We start from the raw sequence: 20827 nt of genomic DNA on the forward strand, positions 1-20827 counted from the left end.
GCAGGCGAGCCGGGCCACCCAGTCTGATCCCCTCCCCTCCCCTTGTTCCCCTGCATCGCCTTTATGGGGAGAGAGAGACTGTGCAGAGACCTGCAAGGTGGAGGAGGTGTGATCCGCTCCTGTGAGATAAATGGCTTCTCTTTGTGGCTTTCAAAAGGGCTCAGTGACTGGGGGTTGCTTGGTTTCTGGTGAGTTCCTACCACCTAGGATAGGGTGTTGTTGGTTTTCAGAGGGTTTGGTTTGTTGGGGTATCTTTTGGTGTTTGCTTCAGTGTTTTTCCCCAAAGAATGGGTGCAGGACACATCATAGAAACCAGACCCTTCAGGTTCTGTACCGCCATTTGCTATTGCCCCTGAGAATTCAAGCTCTGCAGTCTTTTCCATCAGCTGCAAATGGTGTGGAGTCCCATATTCACAGCGAGCCAAAGATATCACTTCTTGGTGGGCGTCCTTTTTGCATCGCTTGCCCTTTCTGTTTGTGCTTTGCTTGCAGGGGACTCGCAGTCCCTCCCCCGGCCGTATCCCCCAAGGAGCCGTATGTTTTAACCTTAGAAATGAGATGTAAACACGGAGGCGTGCTCCCTGGGTAGTCAGCAGCCCCGATGACGCTCGGCGCGCTGCCCCGGGCCGTACAGAGGAGCTTTGTGAGGCCCCACATCCCGCTGGCTACCCGCATTTCCCCTGAAAACGCTTTGCGTGCGTGATGGCTCTTGGGAAGATGGAGGGCTCAGAGGGGAGGGCAGGGGCCAGAGAAATTCGGGCAAGCACTCAGCACGTTTCTACTGCCTTAGCCCCCACCTCTGCCCTCTCCTTCCCGTCTACCTGGCGGCGGCAGGGCTGGGAGCGCGGGCGAGCGCCAGTGGGAATCGGCAGCCCCTCTTTGAGCGGGACCCAAGCAGGCGCTGAGCGCGGGTCTCCATGGGTGAGTGATCAGCGCGCCCGACAATCGCCCCGCGCTCTCCCGGCATCTAATTACCAGGACAAAGACTTCCGTAATAATGGATATTGCAGAATAGCTTATTCTCCTCGAGGATTTGATCCCAAACCCAATGAAGTCGGTGGAAAGACTCCCATTGATTTCAATAGACTTTATGTCAGGCTGCTAGTGTGCTGTTGGTGGCTTTGCCTTTAACCGCAATATGCATTTTCAAAACTTTCCATTGAAATAAGATCTCAAAATCATACATGACTTACTTGGAACAAGGTAGTGGCATCCTTTTCAAAATACCCCTTCCTGTATCGTTCGTTGTCAAGTTGATTGCTAGGAAAATAACATCATCGCTGAATATTGCCTAGTTTAGCTTTAGTAATGACAATTGGTAATTGCTTACATTTTTTATTTTCCAGTATGTAAAGCTGTGCAGGGGTTTGTCCTACCGTCATACCGTTTCAGCAGCCTGGCAAAATATTTTATTTGCTTCCTCTGTTGAAAGCACTCACCAGGGCTGACATATACACTAAAACACTGTTCTCCTCTGCCTCCACTCCTTGTGGCTGCAGTCTCATTAGCATTGCTGCATGTAAAAGACTCCTAAGTCTTCTTTTATTTTTTTTTTTTTTTTTAATCTTTAAGTTTTCTCATCTGATATTTGCATGAGGCTCAGGAAGGCATAAACTGGAGGATCCGTGAAAAAAAAAAAAAAAAAAAGTAATGTTTTAAAACTTTTACAGTCTCACAGGATTCCCTGTCACTTCAAAGTACTCAGGGACAAAATGCTTTTGTTCAGCCAACACAACCATGTCCCTTTAAATTTATAATTTTCTTCAGAAAACAAAAATTGTAAAATTTGATGACGTTCGTGTGCTGCTTCTCATTTTGACACCGTTAAAAGGAGAGCATGAGGTGACCTTACCTTGGCAAGGATGTTGGCTGAAAGTCCAAAACCCAAGGACTGAGCCCCAGATGTGCTGGGGAGGCATAGCCTGGACATGCAGGGAAGGGTGCTGTGAGAGTTGGTGTATGGCCAGGGGGAGGATGCTTTTGGGTGCCCAAGGGTGGTGGGGATGTGCACAAGAGCAGTGATGATGTCTGAGAGGTGGAGAAGGGGCTTGGTGGGGACACTGGTGAGTGTTGGCACCCTCCAAGCTGGGAATCCCCTAAGGAAGGAGCTGGGGAGGGACCTGGAGGTGAAAAAGGAGACCACCCACAGTCGTTGTGATGAAGGGGATGCACACAAGTGTACGAGGACAGGCAGGGCAGGCAGTGTTTTCTGCCTGCTTGAGGGATGAGCGGCACCGAGCACTGTGCTCAGTCCAACATGCTGAGTCCAAGAAAAGCAGTGTGCTTTGCCACCAAGGAAGCAACAGCGAGATTTGTCTCCTGCAGCAATTTGGAGCAGGATCCCTGCAAGGGGAAGCTGGTTCGTCACGGTTCAGAAGATTATTCAAAATGCATGAAATTTGCGTGGAATTTCCTTAATCTGCCTTTGCAGGAAAATTCCTTTCCCACTTCCTGAGGGCAGGCCCATATTGTTGAAGGCAGCATTCTTTAACTGAGGGATATCATTTATTATAAAGGATCACAGGTCAAAGTATCTTAACCCAGATCAAGGGCAAGGTCCGTGGGGAACGCCTGGAGCCTTTCGTGGTAGCTCACAATAAAGGAGCAATTACAGAGCGAGGGAGCCCATGCCGCAGCCGCAGGCAGCAAGCGCGTCTACGCGGACCGTGCCTCTTGGGAAGGGAGAAATTGCTGTGGGTTCAACTTCTTCAAATGGGTGACCAGCGCTAGCGGGCTAATTACACCTTTCCAAAGTGAATTCCAAGTTGCTTAACGCTCCCCGTGTTTTTCTTAGTAGTTTAACCTCGATATCTTTCCTGGGATTAGAGAGTGATGAAAGGTTGAATTATTTGTCTCCGAACTCCCACCGCGAGCGGTCTGACTGCATCTGTTCGGGTTCCCGGTTTCTCAATATTGGTGTTGCATGCGATGCTCCGAGGGTGTTAGGCTCTAAGATTGTATCGCTGTCAACTACTGTTACTCACGTGGGATGCAGTTTACTGGGTTGTAAGAGCCAGCAGTTCCAGGCAAGAAGAATAGGCAAGTAGGGAATCCCATGTAATTACGAAACAAAAATTAAAATTTAAGAGTTTTACATATGTGTGCCTGCGTTTCTGTCAAAGCTTTGTTTTAAGCACTTTGCAGGCATTATTACAGTTGCTGAATGATTTTTTGTAAAACTAAGGGCAACTTTTTTTCTCTGTTTTGCTACTGGGGAAACTGAGGCAGGGCTTGGAAAGGAAATGTGTCCAGGTTTATTAAACAGAAAGGCATGTCTCTGGCTCTGGACCTGAGGTGTAGCGTGGGCAGCTCTGCAGGGGAGGGGAGCGATGGGGGGGATGCCTGCAGCTGCTCCAAGTGCCAGGCTGTGCTAGGAGGTACCAGGGCCTCGTTACGGCTTATCGTTGCCACAGACAGTGACTGGAAAAGGCTTTTTGCAAGGCTGAGCTGTAAGCAGTAAAACTTGCATTCTGATACTGGCGCAGTGCACTTAGCTAATAAAAATAGCCTTGGTGTCAAAAGGTTTCAGTAAATGTGGTTAAAGATATTAGCAGGCGCTGTGCTCGCCTTTCACTTCCCTGTAGACCCAGCATGAGGTGAGGTGATAAAAACGGGCGTTTTGTCTCCGCTGGGAGCTGAAGTCACAGAACTTTACTTAGGATGCCAGGGGAGCCGTCCTGACCTTTCCCAAAGCAGATTGCCCTGTGCTCTTCTCCCCACCCGGCAGCCCAGGGATGCTCCCAGCATGTCGCTGTGTGGGCAGTGGAGCATCCCGTTATTTCTGACCAGGGCTGGAGCAGGGCTGGCACTCCTGGTGTGATGGATGGAGACCTGGTCCTGCAGAACAGGGCTGGGACATGTGCATCACGCTGCTGAGAAGTTCAGGCTGCGAAAGGAGAGGGGTAACTGCATGGTGTGTAGGCGAGGGTGTACAGCATTGCTTTCCTGAACTGAAAGCTGTTGTTTAAAAGCCTAAATCTGCCATCCAGCCCCATCTGGAGCTCCATTAATCTGGTGGAACTGTTTGCAAAGTACAGTATTACCGGGCTTAAGTAAGTGTAGCAAAACTGGGTTTACAGCTAATAAATTAAGGGTTTCCTGAGACCAGGCACTGATTAGAAAAAAGAATTTCATGTAGCTGAGGGTGAATGCTGATTTGACAACAAAACAATATTTGGCAACGGAGCAGTTAGTGTCCCTTATTTGCACAAGTATTAACAGATTTCTTTTGTATGAGCACATAGCCATTTGAGTCAGAGGGAACCGTGTTGACCAATCTGCCTGTATTTCCCAGCCGTATGTCAACCCCGCAGTGCCTGCCAGGAGAGCCTGTTTGGGATGCCCGTGAATTGGGTCATGCTGCAGAGGTCCCTCCTCGGCACACGGCGGCTGGAAGCTGTGGTCCCAACAGATTAGTAATGATGATAATTAGCACTTACATGTACTGGCAAAGCTACGTTTGGCAACTCTTTTTGGCTATGGATGTGGCTTGTGTTGATCGTAGATGAGAGAAAGTCAAAAGAAGATAAGACAAGAATGCACCCTGAGAAATGGAGAAAACCCGGTAATCCAGAAAATTGTGCCCACAAATTTGCTTGCTGGCCAGCTGAAAGTCTCACAGGAAAGTGTGCAAATAATTAAACATAGCAATAACCATTTGCAGTCATTGTAGTTCAGTGAATAATTTAGAGGGGTCTCCGTAACAGCTTGTCTTGCACTTCCTTCACATCTTGGCTTCACCAGCTCGATTTCTTCCTCCTCGTCTTCCCCCCAATCTTTTTCAAAGTGAATACAGCAGGATTTGTGCTGCCAGCTGATTTCTGGAGAAACGTGATGGTGCTGGGAATCCACCAGCCTGGTTGGATGTGCCTTCACCTTCATCAGCTGTGGCTTGGACCACCAGCACGATGGCAGTGTGTGTTTATCCAGGCCTTCTCTTCCCTTCCTCTCCCTCAAAAGCCCTAGTGAGGTTTCATGTTGGTGTGTATCTGGCACACTCGGGCCCCGAGAAACAAAGTGACTCTTCATGAAATGGGGTTTCTTTGTCTTCCTTATCTGCGGTGCAGATCCCATCTCCTTTTATGCACACGCAGGTGTATTTGCCTACAGATGAAGAGCTCTGAAATTGGGGTTGGCAGTGGGAAAAGACTTGCTCACGCGCTCAGAGACATGCACCACAGCAGTTCAACTGCTCACCTGTGTACACCAGTGGGTGCTCCCCAATTGTGGGTGCCCATGTCCCAGGGACACAGCCAGTCTGTGCCAAACCCTGTCCCTCTCGGGATGGGCGAAGCAGGCTGAAGGTTGCTCCCAGTGCAATGCTGCAGGTGCTGTGACACATGGTGATGTGAATGCAGAGATTAAGGGCTGCTGCTTCCTCACCTGCTAATGCAGCCACACTCACAAGCAGTAAAATATCACCTCTGATTTTCTGGAGGTCTTACATCCTATAAAATGACTTCAAACAGGAATACTATGGGCTCAGAGGATGAGCGCTCACATAGGGTGTATCTGAGCCATCAAGCCCAACGGCTGGAGGCAAACGCAAGTCGATCACAACTTCTCTGTAAACAGGATTCATCAGCTACTCTTTTGTCTCCCCGATCACATCCAGGTGACGGCCCGGGAAGCCTGTTAGCAGATGCCAACACGCCTGCCGCACCGGGCGGGTTGCACAGGAGAGGGGAGTGCGGGAACCTCAGCAGGGCAGCAGCAATGACTCACTTGAAGGCAGAGGACCTGTAAGGGATTTTCTCATGGGAAAATCCGAGATCTGACATCACCAGGGTTGAAAACCTGCATTCCTGTTTGAAAATACCATGCCTGATAAAAGCGGGGCACACAGAGAGGGTGCACATACCCGCAGCACTCTGCATGGGTATATTACAGTCTGAGTTTTGCCCTGGGACATGGGGAAGGAAAATTACAGAAATAACTGGAGCCAAACAAGTACCAGAGTCAGGAGGGAAAATGCAAGAATTACAGCAGATACTTCAAAGTAAAGTGCCTGTGCTAACAGCCTGATAGCAGTCCCTGTTTCAACGTTAGAAGTGCGCTGTCAGTGAAACGGTGCTCGCAGGTGTTTTGATCTGCCAGTGCTGCATTTCTGAGGAACTCGATATGCCCACTTGTGCCGTCGTCCTAGTTCAGGGGCCCAACAAAGTGGAGATGCCTCTCCACCCACCCCAACTCCAGATTCTTCCAACAAGAAGGCTACACAAGCAATTGTGCAGTTCTCATCCTGAAATGGTGCAATGAGCCCCAAAGGAGCAGGTGAGGGCAAATCCAAGAGTCTTCCTCAAGCTTCTCCTGCCAGGCTAGCTGGCTGGCTTGCTTGTCCTCTGCAGGTATTGCTACATTGCATAATTTTGTGGTGATTTTATGCTAGAACAAGACCGAAAATGAGAATAAAGTCCAACATGGTGCCATATTCATTGTGCAGTGGCTTTCCAACTCAAAACCAGTGCTAACATTGCTTTTTGCAGACAGTGAATGAACTAAATAAAACCTGAAAAGACATCTGCAGCTGTTTGCCAGAGGAGGCTTCCCATCTTGCAGATCTCCCAAGCTAACATGAAGCTATCAGCAGACGTCAGTCAGGCTCTGATCAGAGGTGGGGAAGCTGCTCCTTTTTCTACTCACTGAGGACAAATATTAAAAAAAGGCAAGTGCTGCCGAATCTGCAAACTTGGGAGTTAAACACGGTCTTTTACAAGTGGGGAATTTGCTGTCAGTGCTAGACAGCTTAAAAAATGAATTAGCCACAAATTAATAAAACCATCCCAATTTATGCAAAAATGAGGTTGAAGAGACCTGTTTCAGAATCCCTGGTGTCATTAAAAACAATCCTGCTGTTGCAAAAATCTTTTGATTGGGGCCACATTTTGAAGTAATTTGGTTTTGTGCATCCTTTAAGATTAGAAGGTTTTGAATAAGAGCGCCACTTCAAAATTGCTCCCTGTCTACCCAGGAAAATGGCAATAATTCAATGTTTGATTAGATGGGGGCTGTGGTAATCATTAGGCTGTCTCAGGGCAGATGTCATTTGGTTTCTCCTAGCTTAGTTTAGGTCTGTGGTTAACTTTAGTTCCCAAAAGTGTCACTTTTAGCCTGAGAGAAAGAGGCTTGCGCAGGCTGTATTAAATAACGAAATGCACATAAATGAAACAGTCCGGTTTTTGTGTTTTGATCTGGCCAAAGTAATCTGCTTCGCTTCCCAAAGTTATGGGATAGATTGACTGACTGAATTAATATGGGGAGTGATACAGGATATTTGAACTCGTCGGTTATTTCATTCTGCTTTTTCCCAGCAGTAAAATGGATTTGTTCTGAAACCTGGAAAAGAAAGAAATAAACTTGGCAGATGTAGCCAGTTTGTGATTTATTCTGAATTTGTAGCCTGATCCAAACACCACTGAAGTCTGCGGAAATCTTTTGGGGGATTTCAAAAGGAATCTCGTCAGGCTCTTGATTAATATGTTGGGGAGCGGGGGTGTGCATGTTGGGGCCAAGGGAGCCTTGCAGAGCTCATCCTCTTTTTCTGGGGGGGGTTTGCATTCTCTCAGTGTGCATCCTTTCATGCAAGCCTCTCAGTGCTCCCTGAACCATATGTATTTGGATTAAAAGGTAATATGAGAAGAGCTAGGGAAAGCTGCAGCCAAGTTCCATTTTTATTGCTTCGAAGTGATGTGAGGAGGGACAGCGGGGCTGGCACCAGGGGCTGTGGGAACACCACGAGGGGCTGCTCTCGGGACGGGGACTTCTGCCAGTCCTGCTCCCCTCCTGGCCCAACCCTGCAGCCACGTGCCGGTGCTCACAGGCCAACCCTGAGCAAATCTGGGGGTGCAAAGGCAATGGGGAGCCAAGGTACACTGTGGGGCTCAGCTTCATGGGGCAGCGTAAGTGTGTGACCATCATCAAGCCTTTTAACCTTGCTGAGCATCTGGAAACAGAGAGGAGTAGTAATTGCAGCAGAATTTGGTGTGCGGCATCTTTTAACTTCACACTTATTTGCGGTGCTTTCTAGACTGGAAAATTTCCAGACTTTTCTAGGATGGGAAAGGCCACTATGTTATATATAAAAATGAAACAGGCTTTGCATCTTGATTCATTCCTAACCTTATTACTGTGTGACAGGATCGGTTATCTCACAAGGGGTGGTATTAATTAAGGTTTACAAAATATTTTGCAATTCTTGGGAAAAATGCATCACAGAGCTATGTTATTACTTGAGCTATTTATTAGATGGCAGCTGATATGTGAACCCTTCTGCTTGTAAATGTCTCTGATCGTGTTTCAGTGTAAATTGCAAACTTCCAAACTCCTTTGGAAAATCTGGTTTTCAAAAATCTTACTCTTTTTCTTCCCCCTCCCTCCCCCCCAAAGTGGGAGGGAATCACAGATGATCTTTCACATGATTCTTCCAACACCCAGTCATTCATCAGCAGAGACTTAAAGATAATAAACTTTTTGTTTCAGGCAATTACTTAATCTCGACAAACTCCTGTGTTAAGCAGGGCTATTAACTGAGCAGGCCATAAATCAGCGTGTTGCCAGGTGGGTGAGTCTCCTGAACTGCAATCACTCTTCAGGACCTTCCAGAGACCCCTTCCCGTCTTAAGCGCCCTCATTACACAAGCAGCATGCTAACAACCCGCACTTTGCATGAGCTGCCCAGAGAATCCACTGCAAACTGCACCGGGACCATTTTTAACACCAGTCGGAGAATTTGCAGGCCGAGGCAGGATGATACATGGCCGTTATTAGCCTGCACCAAAAGCACAGCTGGGTAAAACAGATAACTTCCTCACCCCCCTGCTCCTCAGCCCTCGCGCCTGGCTGAGAGCGGCGGGCTGCCGGGCGCGTGGCTAAAAGCCAGCTCATGCACTATCTGCTCTGTCTTTATGGACTGGGAGTGCTTTGGGGACTGATGTCGGGGAGCGCGAAACCTCCCAAAATTCTTCTCTGAAGGCCACTGAGATGCTTATCACCTGGCTGTAAGTGCAAGCAAAATACCCGGCCCTGCGGTTTTGTCATGACTCTAGCAGAAAGCAGGCTTCTTTGCTTCCATTTCCAGAAAGAACTTCGGTCAAAACACACAGCAGACTCCATATGGGGTTTTTCCAGGCTTGATGTGTTCGATTTTACAAACGATATAAACAGACCTTTCATACAGAGGGGAAATTTTTCAAGCCATTGCCTATAGGAGCAGTTTGATTTCAGTTTGTTTTAGTGCCTGGAGGAGCATATGCATAAAGAAAGCAAACTTGCTTCTGTGGTTTGGATCGGAGAGGCTAGAAATGCCAGCGTTGCATTTGAAGCACAGCCTTCTCCCGAAAGATCGAGACAGGCTTTGTGGCATGACAGGGACGGGTGTCCCCGCGATGGCAGCAGGCAGCCCCGTGGTGCCAGGGGCCGCTCAGGTAGGTCTGTGCTCGGGGCAGGCTGGCGTGCCCGCTCTTGCTGGCACCGGCACCTGCGCTTGCACGGCTTTTGAGCGTGTGCTTGGGAGTTTTTCTTCTCTAAGGCTGCTTTCCAGCTCCTGCAAGTTGTGCCGGCTCCTTGTGCCAACAGCTCCCGGTGCATTGTCGCACCTGGACAAATCCATCCGTCCCGATGGATGTGGGGAGATGTACGGTGGACACAAACTGGCAGTGGGAACAAACTGGCAGTGGGCACAAACTGGCACGCAGGAGGCTCCATCTGACCATCAGGCAGCACTTCTGTGCTGGGTGGGTGGCTGAGCACTGGCACAGACTGCCCAGGGAGTTGGTGGAGTCTCCTCAGAGATCTCCAGAAGGCACCAGGATGTGGAGCTGGGCCCCCTGCTCGGGGTGGCCCTGCTGGAGCAGGGGGTGGCCTCCAGAGGTCCCTTCTGACCTCATCCACTCTGTGACTTGGTGGTTTAGTTTTAGGTCACCTTCTCATAAGCACAGTCTGGCCAGCGCCGGAGGCAGCTGTGTCCCCAGGACAGGCACCTTGGGGCCAGACGTGAAGCTCACCCAGCTGACTTCAGGAGGGGACGTGCTGGGTTAGTGGGGCTCGGTCAGCCATGAGGCCACACAGAACCAGCCTGGCCCCATAACAGAGTGCCTTGATGTGGGGACAAGTCGCCAAAGGAGGTCAAAAGAGCTGCTCTCAGTGGCAGCTGGGGCTGGAAGTGGTGGCTGGACTGCAGCCTGAGAGCCTTCTTCGCTCATTCTCGCACCAGCCATCTCCCGGAAAACTGGTTCAGGGAGTAGATCCAGCCAAAAACCCATGCAATACAATTTCAGGTGATTAGTTTTCAACTGGATGAACTCCCTGAGCTGGCTAGGCGTGTGACTGTGTGAGCACCCGTGCCACCTCCAGGGAAGGGTGTGAACGCGTGGCTGGGGGCGTGAGGCAGGCTCCGTTTGGATGCTAAAAGACATCCCCATCGGTAGTCCCGCTCTGAGGGATGCAGCTTGGGATGATGCTCGTGAATAAGCTTTTATTTGCATGACTGGAAGGCGCACGGTCAGGGCTCTGCTAGACCCACTGTCGGAGGCAAAGTGTCGTGCAGAGAGCGCTGCACTCTCCCTCCCTTCTCATTGACCACTTTTGCCCCCCGGTACTCAGACAGGGTGGTTGCAACAGCCTGAGGCTGCTGGGCCCCATCCCTCTGCATCTCACCCTGCAGAGACCCTGGGGTTGGTTGTGTTGGATGCAGCCGAGGGCATCAGAGTCCTCTGGGGCTCCTGCTGCCTCCCGCTTACAAATGCCGGTTAGTGCCTTCTCCACAGTGCCTCCACCTAATAGCAAATTACAGCTTAGCCTTTTGTATTACTGATGATCAGAAGCTGTTGCACTTTTGAGAGCCGAGGAAAGGTTTGCTCAGATGCAAGCCACAGCAGCAGCGGAGTCATACAGAGCAGCACAGCTACGCTCACGAACTGCTCTAAGGGATGTGGCTCCTGCTGTGAAATGAGCCTTCATATGACATGCATGGGGGAAGATGCTGCTGAAAGAGTTTGCCGTTCATTGGCCTAGTCCCAGAGCACAGAGCACGCAATGGCAAATCCCCTCGGCCCTTTTTTTTTATTTTTTATTTCTGGAAATTGCTGCATCAGCTGGAGGTGCGGGCGCTTACTGCATTAGGATGCTACCGGCTGCCGAGCGGGCAGGATAATAACAGCGTGTGGAGAAAACTTCTCCCCTAAACTCACAGGCACGCTTCCTTCTATAAATGTATCTTTCTTGAGGGACCCATATGTTTGCAGAGATGCTCTTGAGATCCCGATTCTTCTCCCGCAGCCGGGAGCGCATGCAGCCCCCGTCCAGGCAGGCACCAGCGAGCCACCAGCTGCTCTGCCCCTCCGCCTGCCCGCCCCTCGCACCCCGGGGTGCCTTCCGAGCTGCTTGGTGTGGTTTTGTTCTTCCCTCCATTCTCCCGCGGCAGCTGTTGGGAGAACAAGCCCCAGGATCCATCTGGCCCTCCGAGCTTCCCAGGCCGCGTGTTTGCTCGACAAAGCGGCGTTGGCCACGCTGTAATACAAGAGTTAGATTATAAAACTGCGACTTGCTAGCAAAGCAAACTGCCTTTTATTCGCTGCTGCTGCTGCCTTTCTCCCTTTAGAATTGCAGCCGCGGCTGCTCCACAATGTAGCTTCAGATCCAAGTCAGTCTAGAGGGCTGCTTTTTTCTTTTTTTTTTTTTTCTTTCTTTCTTTTTCTTTTTTTTTTCTTTCCCCTCCTCTGCTTTCTGGAGGAGTTGGCACAGCCCTGTGTTATTAGGACATAAGCCAGCTTGTTCTAGTGGAATTTCCTGTCTGATTTTAATTTCCCCCTCATTTTTTTTTCCCCCCTCAAAGTGAGACAGAAAAGCTTTTTAATTGCACTGCCGTAGGTTGGCCTTTCGGGATATTATTATTCTTATTAAGTACTTCCTGTTGGGATGCGGCACATGAGAAGTACCCGGGATCTCGGTGCAGTCGGGGCTTGTGGCTGCCTTGTTTGTTAATAACCGTCAGATTGGCAGCGTCCTCAAAATACATCTTGGCATGACGAGCCGGGCAATTAAGTGATTTTCAAGACTCTCAACGTTTGCAGCTCGAGACCTGCGGAATTAATAAGCTGCACTAGGCCTTCTCAGTTTTGTTTTCTGCTGTTCAGTAGCTGCAGCTCCTCATTCGTCTCACAGAGAGCCAGTGCCAGTGGGAAACTCTAGCTCTGGAAATCAGCACGGAGGTAGAAACGTGCCGTCACTTTGCCGATGGTTTGTTTTGTCCCAAGAAAGGATCCAAGGCTGGCTTAGCAGAAAAAGTTTTTTTCTTTTTTTTTCTTTTTTTTTTAATTTCCCAGGAAGTGAAAGTCCTCGGCGATCTGTTTCAGAAACTTCCCGTGTTGGCAGATGTCACTGTAAAAAAGTCAAAGTACTCCAAGTTCATCACTTCCACGTTCTTCTTGTTTTCTAGAGTATAATAGCACGTAAACCACCCTGCTCTCTTCTGGGCTGTTTCTGACAGCAGCTGCAGGTTTCTGGAAGAAGTTTTTCTAACGGAAAATGGCTCTGCTTTTCAGTCTCCCGCCGGCTCAGGCTATTTAGGGCTGCAGATGACGGCTGGTGGCAGCAATGCTGCTCTGGAGACATCGCTAATTATCGCGCTCCGTGTCAGGCAGACCTGGGCACCCTGCTGTGGGATTCCCCGGCCAAACCTGGATGCCGAGAGCCCTTCTTGCACCTTATTTAAAAAATACGCATTCACCCCCTTATGGCTCCTACGTAGCAGTAACCCGAAGACCCTAGGAATCCTTGTAGAATAATAAATAATTCATCGCTTTTATTCACAGATGCCTACCTGAATGTCTGAAACTACTTTCACAGAGTTGTCTGCTGGCTGCAGAAAATCTGTTTTCTTGCCGAGAAGGAAAGCGCTCCAAAACCATACAGCTTTGGTCACGTGTGAAGCGTGCTGCGAAGCCACCAGCTCCGGTGCAGGGACGTTGCAGAGGTCCTGGTGTCCTCGTGTCCCCACCATCAGCAGCCGGGCTGCCCCTGGCAGGGAGGTGGCAGTGGGATGTCTGCCCCCAGACCTGTGGGGGCCAAGCCCCCAGGCAGCGCTTCAGAGCCAGCAGACAGCAGCTGAGGGATTTCAGGGTTTGATTTCTTAATGGTAAGAGTCGTCTTCTCTGTAGAAAATGTCAATGAACTCTTACATTTTTAATCTAAATTTTCCGTGGAGAGGGAAAGGCCATTTTTAGCCTCACTGTAATTGTTCCAGCTCTCGTGCCCAGGAAAGGACTGACAGGTTTAATGTCCCTAATGACGGTCACGTGGCGCGGAGGAGGAAGCTGAGGAGCCCCGTGTGGAGCTCCAGGATGGGACCAACGTTATGATGAGCAAGACTACCTTGCTTCCATTCAGGCCCCAGTTCATTTAAGCACTCTGCCTCCTTCTTGGGCTGGGGAAGAAATTTTGTGGGGACTGAGCCACTGGGCTGGCCAGCTCTGGGGGTCACCTGGGGGCTCATGGGGGAGGTTTGCTGTGTCTCATGGCTTTTATAACAGCTTTTATTATGCAGGCAAACCTAGGAAGGTGCTTTATTCTGCATAAAGTATGCACTGCGTCCCCATGGGCATCCAAAGCCCATGTCCTCATTTCCGTAGTCTGCTCCTTGCCGTGCCTCAGTTTCTCTGAGTGTAAAGTCACACTGACTCTGTCCTGCAGGTGCTTTGAGCTGTCTCTGCTATAATGCTTGTTCTGAGTTTATTTTTTTCTTGTTTTTGTGTGTGCATGTGTGCGGTTTGGCAGCTGAAAAAGGGTAAGACATTTTTGATTATTTCTTTTACGCTTGGCATATATCTGCATCCCAGCCCGGCTGCTTCCCCATCTCCCTCCCCACTACCCCTACAAGGTAGTTACCATCACCAGAGGTATTTGTCCTGTAGAAGTTGTTTTTTTTTCTCTTTGTTTCTCACCTTAATGGGTAATTTGGCTTCTGCTGTGTGTGACCTATGTTTACACTAAGCACATTGCCTCCTCCAGCATCCTGAGGTGTTGTCTGAAAAAAAATAGTTTGATGAATCAGGCTGCCACCGTCTTTCCTCATTACACGTGTTAGAAGAAGAGAAAACTGGTTCTGGCTCCCACTGGATATGAACAGCTGGTTGGATGTGCTTCAAAACGGTCTGTAATAGCTGGGGTGGGAGAAGGGTCTCCCTTGGGTGCGCTGGTGGGAGCCCGCCTCCCATTTATCCTTCCCTTAATGTTCGTAGCAGGCCAGAATGAATCTTTGCCATGGTTTTACCCATGAAGTTCCTCTTCTATTTTTGTCAAAGCCACTGAACAGGTAATAAAACAACGTAATAATTAACCGATAATAATTGAAGTATGCTGTATGAAAACCAAACCAAATGCTAACAAGCCAAACAAAAGAAAAGCATGCACGGTGCAGCCCTGTTTATAGTGCTGTCTGCCGGAGTCATTATACACGTTGATATAATAATACTGAGCACTTAATTACCACATCATTTTTAAAGCGCTGTATAAACATTAACCAAACCTCTGAGGTGGGGAGGTATTATTATCTCCATTTTAAGGAGGGGAAATTCTGACACGGCGAGGTTAGTCAGTAATTGAGCATCGTGGAGGCAGGCTGGAGCAGAGGCTGCAGCCTCACGGCCGCTCCGATTCACACTGGGGTTTTGAAGGCTGCTGAAGCACCTGAGATGGCTCCACTGGGACCACGGTGCTGCCATCCAGGGAGGGCAGCTGTCCCTCTGGCACACCTCTGCACTTAGAAAACGTGCACGTTGGTGTAACTTGCAACCATGTAGTTATCTCTTTTGGAGGTAAGTGCGCACCCGGCGTATTTTGCAAAGCAGCAAAACAGTGTTTGACGCTCAGCTCTCTGACGGGGGCTTGGTGGAGCTGAGAGGAGGCTGCTGCCTGTGTGTGCCCCAGCCCCCTCCCCATGCCGCCCGGAGGGGTGGCTGTGGGAATGGCTGTCCCTGTGGAGCAGTTAATATTCGGCGTGGCGGTACATGACTTCATCCGAGGAGAATCCCACAGGCGCACCAGTGTGATCTGCTCTGTCATGTTTCTGTGACCCAATTTTCCCCGTTCTTTGTCTCAGACCTTCCCTGACCCCAGCCCTATTATCTCTTCCAATAATTCACCCGGGCCATTATTAATGGTGCATTAACTTTGGCTGTGCTTTCAGCAAAGATGTTTTTCTTGTGCTTATTCATTCGCTCAACTCACTTAAACAGCGAGATCATTATTCTGGGGACGTCACATGAACACAAAAACACCTCCCTCGCCGACACCTATGGCCCTGCAGCACTTTGCTGGAGGGGCAGCGATCCAAGCACAACACCAGGACGCTCGCAGAGGCAGGCACGGGGGCTCCAGGAGCCACCCACACACTCATGCACCCAGGGACGGGTTCACCTCCCCTGCCTCCATGCCAGGACTGGGCGCTCTGGAGCCCAGCAGCTCTGAAGTGAGAAAGATCTTTGCACTAAGGCTGTGGAGCAAAGCACAATTCACTGTGTGATGTTTCAGGACAAACCTGACGTTTGCCAGAGTAGAGTTGTTGGATGCCAAAATGCGTCCCTTTAAGTTGGGGGCTTTAAAAATGAATGTCACCTCTGATTTTACTAATGCTTGATGCTTTGGGCTGCTTTGGGTAATGAGTGAGTGAAGGGCACATCAGGTTTGTTGTAGCTTTAACCTCACCTTTGAGAGGAGAGAGAGACTCTGATATCCAAGAGAAAATATGGGCAGCGAGAAGGGCCTTTGCTTCAGAGATGGGGAAAGCTAAAAAGTGCCTCTTCTTGTGTCTTAGAAGCTCGTAGTGGTTGTTTCCCTGTTATCCTTTTCAAAGGAGCTGGAATCTGGAAAATAAGAAGTACAAGCTTCAGTGTCGCATTAAGCAGCATCCCACCACTGCCAGTGACAGGGAGGTGAGCTGAGCCAGCACCGCGCTGCTGCTGCTGCGTAAACCCTTGCTGATGCTCACCAGCATCTTCTGGCACATCCCCGTCTCATTTTTTCTGGGTCAGCTGTTGGCGCAAAGCTGCTAATGACACCGCAGTGACAGGATCGCGTGAGCTGTTGTTTGGAGAAGTTTTTCTGCCATTAATCCAAACCAATCCAGTCCCCCGGGGCTCCAAAGCCTTTTTCAGATAAAGTTGCAGTTTCTGCCTGCTGTGGTTGAGGTTTTCTCTGGGACCTGCTGTATGTTTGACTGTATAGGCTTGGGCAAGTTATGTTGCTTTACTCTGTTTCAGCCCTACTCAAGTGAAAAAAACACATGTGAGCATTGTTTGTCTTACTAAGGAGTTTTGTTAGTCTTTGCAAGGCAGCTTGTGATCCCCTTATGAAATCCGTGTCACGCATCATAATAATCATAGGAAATCAAGCCAAAAGGCATCTCAAGAGGCCGCTGTTTGTTTTTTCCCTTTTGTAGTATGGGTGGCTTTGCAAATCTGTTAGAAAAAAAAAAAAAAAAAAAAAAAAAACACAACATGATAGGTATTGAATTATTCTGACAGCAATCTTTTACTTTTTTTCTTCAACAAATGACTTCTCCTGTTGATTGCAAAATGACCATGCTGATGGCAAAAGGAGCTTGTTCCGGGAGGAGGCTGCCGGACACCCGTAGGAAAACCACGTCTCAGCCAACCTGATGGCTCGGCAGCATGCACGTGCTTTAGATAAACCCCCAGGAGCCCTGAGCACATCAGGTGGCACAGAGGGTGTGGGGGGGTCTTCTGGGCTGTCTCCGAGCCCTGGTCTTGCTGCAGCACCCCAGCTGCAGACGAGTTGCAGGGAGTGAATGTTTGGGCTTCCCCCATCTGAGTCTGTCCCTGCCACTGGGGACCGCTCCTTGTTTCCAGCTCTGCCGCTCTCACTGGAGAAAGGGCTTTCCAACTTATTTTTATCAAAGTGAACCACAAGTGAAACCTGATTCAGTGGTAACGGGTCTGATTTCTTTTCTTCTGCTGCCTTTTTTTAAGTGATAAAGTGAAGCTTGAAGTATTTGGAATAGAAAAAGTTTGTTTGACCCTTCCTAATTCTCCTTTTCGGGCTCAAAAAGAGCAGCTGCGGTGGGTGATGTAAGAACGGCTCCTTTGCTCGCTGTACAAACCCCTACGTGCAGTGTGTGTTTCTCTTGAAGTGCAGGTTTATCTGCAGAGATAATCAAAAGCCTGCATCATCCTCAAAAAATGCCTGTTTCTGATGCCTCCCTCCCCGATTCCTGGGATTTTCGGCAAAGGGACATCCCCTTTAAACCTACATTTCTGCTTCATATCTCTTCCCTTTGAAGCCAGAGGGTTGGCTGGCCTTTGAATAGGCAAGGATGAGAATAGAGCAGTGGGAGGTCCGTGTCTTGCTCATAAACCTTGGCCAGAAAATCAGTTCTGACAAGTGGGGACAGGTAGCGACGTCTTTCCCCTTATCGGGCGGTGCGGCGGAGCAGACGCATTCCTGCAGGAGGAGCAGTTGGGGGCAAGGTGGGGCCTCCCAGCCTCGCCGGCGTGTGCTTCACCCCAGGAGCTGCGTGCCACAGCCTTAATGAGGAGCGATGTTATTTCTGTGAGAAAACACCCTGTTTTTCCATCGGCCCTGCCCCTTGGGTGCTGCTTTGATTTCTCCTTCAGTTTTTCTCTTCTATCCGTGGGAGTTTTTCTGTTGTCCCAGTGCTGTGGGACCTTGGGAGATGTCCCTCAGTGCCTCCTCGCAGCAGCGTGGCCTGGATTTTTCCTGGGGGAAGGCATTCGCCAGGCCTCCCGCTAAAAGCTTCCTCACTCAGTGTAAAGCAATCATCATTAGCGCTAATTGGGCAGCTTTGGGGTTAAATCTGCAAAGATTGCTTGGGTTTGGTAAATCCTCTGCCACCGCAAAGCAGATAATGCTAAACAAAAGATCGCCTTGATTAGATTAAAGTTGGCAAATTCATTGCCCTAATCATCATATTGCCCTTCCCGTGGCTATTCAGGAATACATCACCGTGACTTACTTGAAGTAATTGAATATAATTGTCTTTTTAACTCCTATGTGTAAAACATCCATCTTTGTTAGCGGCGTGCGCTGCTGTCCTGCTGCCAGCTCCCCGTCCTCTTCAGGAGGGGTTGGGAAGGAGAAGCAGAGCCAGGCTGACGGTTATGAATCGGTAGCTGATTGCCTACAAAACCATTCATTATTTCTGACCAAGCACCTGGAAGAGGAGAAAAAGGAGCAACACCAGCCACCGATTGGCTTGTCTGCTGCTCCCAGGCAGGGGAGCAGAGGGGAAGCCCCAAAAGAGGGACGATGCAGAGGGAGGTCACCAAAGAGGAGGAATTGCCGACTCTGCCACCATCCAAATAGTCTGAAATGCTAAAAACAAACCAACCGTGCCTGTGGGAGGCAGGAAATTAATGGATTTTTTTCTCCCATTAATAATGAGAGGTGTGAGGGATTCCTTTCAGGTGTCGTTTTTGTAGCAGCAGATAGCCCGGAAAGGAGGCCCAGCAACAGGCACCCCGTGTGTTCCTATTCCCAGCTCTCCTGAGTGACAAGGAAAGACTCGTTTTGCACTAAAAGTTTTGATATTAGCTCAGCCATCACTCACTGTCAGTAGGCAGTTACAGAACAAGATGTAACCTGCCTTGTTTTTCAGAGATTCAGAATCCAGCCTGTTAACAGCTTCATCATTACTAGTGAGTTAAACTGGTCCACAGAAGGGCTAGGGATGATGATGTGACTCCCCGTACCGCTGAAACCTTGCCACAAGTGGCCACCCTGTTTTGGGGAGGATGCAAAACTTTACCAATGGGGATGCCAGCTGGGTTGTGCAGGTTGCCTGCAGGGTCGCAGAAGAGTTGCTCCTTTGGATTTATGTTCATGGAATAGCTATGGGGTGAGTGCTGCAGGGAGCCCAGGCTGGTAGAGGTGTCTGGTCCCCAGGGAGGAGGGCAGCAGCTCCACGTGCCTGCCAGCCTGGGCAGCACTTTGGACTGAGCGTGGGTTTGGTGAGACCAGGGACTGCTGCGCTCCTGACCTGGAAAAACACTGGCTGCCTCTTAAAACGAAGTGTTCTTGTGCGAGGGATCATCCCTCCCCAGGACGAGCAAAGGGTGAATCCCTCTCCTGCCAAAGCAAATCCTGAAGGATGCAAGTTTATTCTCTGCCTGAGCTGCTTTGGGGGAAGGAGGGGAGGGGAGCAGCAGGGGGGGAGCAGCTAACAGTTACCCTTCTGTGTCCTGACATCAGGCGAGCTGCAAAAATGCTCCCAGTGTATCAGGTCGTGCGCGGTGCCAGCCCTGCGCTGGAGCACGGAGAGTGAGTCTGCTGCGGAGCCTGAAATACTTTCCACCCCGACTACCTTCGCCTAGCGCCTTTCAGCGGAGTTGGCAGGAGGCTTGTTTTTGTGTAGTCTCTCACCTCTCCCGGCAGCCCAGCTGACGTGCCTGTGCTGCGCTCGGGGCTTTGTGCGCTGCGATGGGGGCAGGAGCCGCAGATCCTCGGGCTGATACGCGGGGAAGGACGCGCGCGGGGATTTCGCCCAGGCTTCGCGCAACGCAGCCAGGAGGAGTGCAGCCTCGTCGCATGGAGTCGGCGTAGCTCCGTGACGGCTGGAGTCACAGAGGCAAAAGGCTGAATTTTAAGTCTTCGATAGAAAAAGAGCTTGGCACTGCGGGAGTTTGCTCAGCATCAGCGAGAGACGTGGCCCAAGCCTTGGCACTTGGGGTTTGGATGGTGCTGTCCCACTCGACAGGGAGATGCTACCTTTCGCGGAGGCAAGTGGCAGTGAAACGCCGAGTGCAGACTGGGTGTTGAGGTGCTCACTTAGGAGGTTGAGTTTGGTTTGCTTTCGGTCTGCGGTCAGACAGAAGGGCCTCTGCCAGAAGCCATCAAGAGGATAAGAGGTGTTGGGACAATGTCAAGTAATCTTTTGTGAAGAGCATCAGACTGCCCGCAAAGGCAGAACAAGACCAGCCTTGTGCGTTACAGCCCATTGCTGGTGCAAATCTAGACAGTGGCTTTGTGACCGAGGGCGACCGTATGGTACCGGTACAGAGCCTCTCCTATTTCTTTAGTTTCCGTATTTGTTCTTTAGTATTTCTTCAGTTTCCATAATTTTAGCAGGAGAGGCCCAGGCAGCCGGGCAGCGTTGTCGGGGTTGGTGGGAGAAATAACCTGATAAATTTTGCATCAGCTCAACTCGCTCAGATATTCTTGCCGTTAACTTTTGGGGTCAATAATAAATATTAAAACCTGTAGATTTAATAAGTCAATGTAGGTGTTCTCTGCCTTTTGAGACCACTTTATCTTTCCATCAAAGATGAAACAAGCTTCTCAAATGAATAAAAAATAGGGCCTCAAGTGATTACAAGTGAGAGCAATTTGGGCTCCTCTCTCAGAAGCTGGCAGTAGGCACTTTTGAGCCACTTCTGAATGCCTCCACGATTTGCATTAGTGCTGCTTTCTCTGTTAGGTTTTTAGGTAAATATTTCCAGCCTGTGTGTACAGACCTTCGGGAGAGGTGCTTGCTGCCACTCCAGGCGTGGGGGACAACACAGGTCTGGATCCCGCCAGGCTCTGTTGAGTCTGATTTGCGTTGCAAGTCTAGTTTTCCTTGGTGCTTCCTATAATCTCCTCAAGTTCAAAGAGCGCTTAGCTGCTTGTCTTTGTCAAAAACCCTGTTGGAGATCTTTTATGTCGAAGATGTAGGATTTCTCCGCATGACTTTGATTATTTATTCATTCCACTTCTCTGGTGTATGATAGCGCTGATATCATGAAGACCCCTTGTCTTGCACTGCTCTTGCTCTGAAATTCATGGAGATTTAGTGCCTTTGAAATTGTTTTAAAAGGAA

At 49.6% G+C, this 20827-nt stretch overlaps 1 protein-coding gene across 9 annotated transcripts in view; it reads left to right on the plus strand.

Moving 5' to 3' along the window:
* Window positions 1–20827, plus strand: part of GLI2 (GLI family zinc finger 2) — a 203995-nt gene that overhangs the window by 115847 nt on the left and 67321 nt on the right. The window lies entirely within an intron of this gene.

This window comes from Anas acuta, chromosome 6, assembly GCF_963932015.1.
Source record: "Anas acuta chromosome 6, bAnaAcu1.1, whole genome shotgun sequence".
Lineage (NCBI taxonomy): Eukaryota > Metazoa > Chordata > Aves > Anseriformes > Anatidae > Anas > Anas acuta.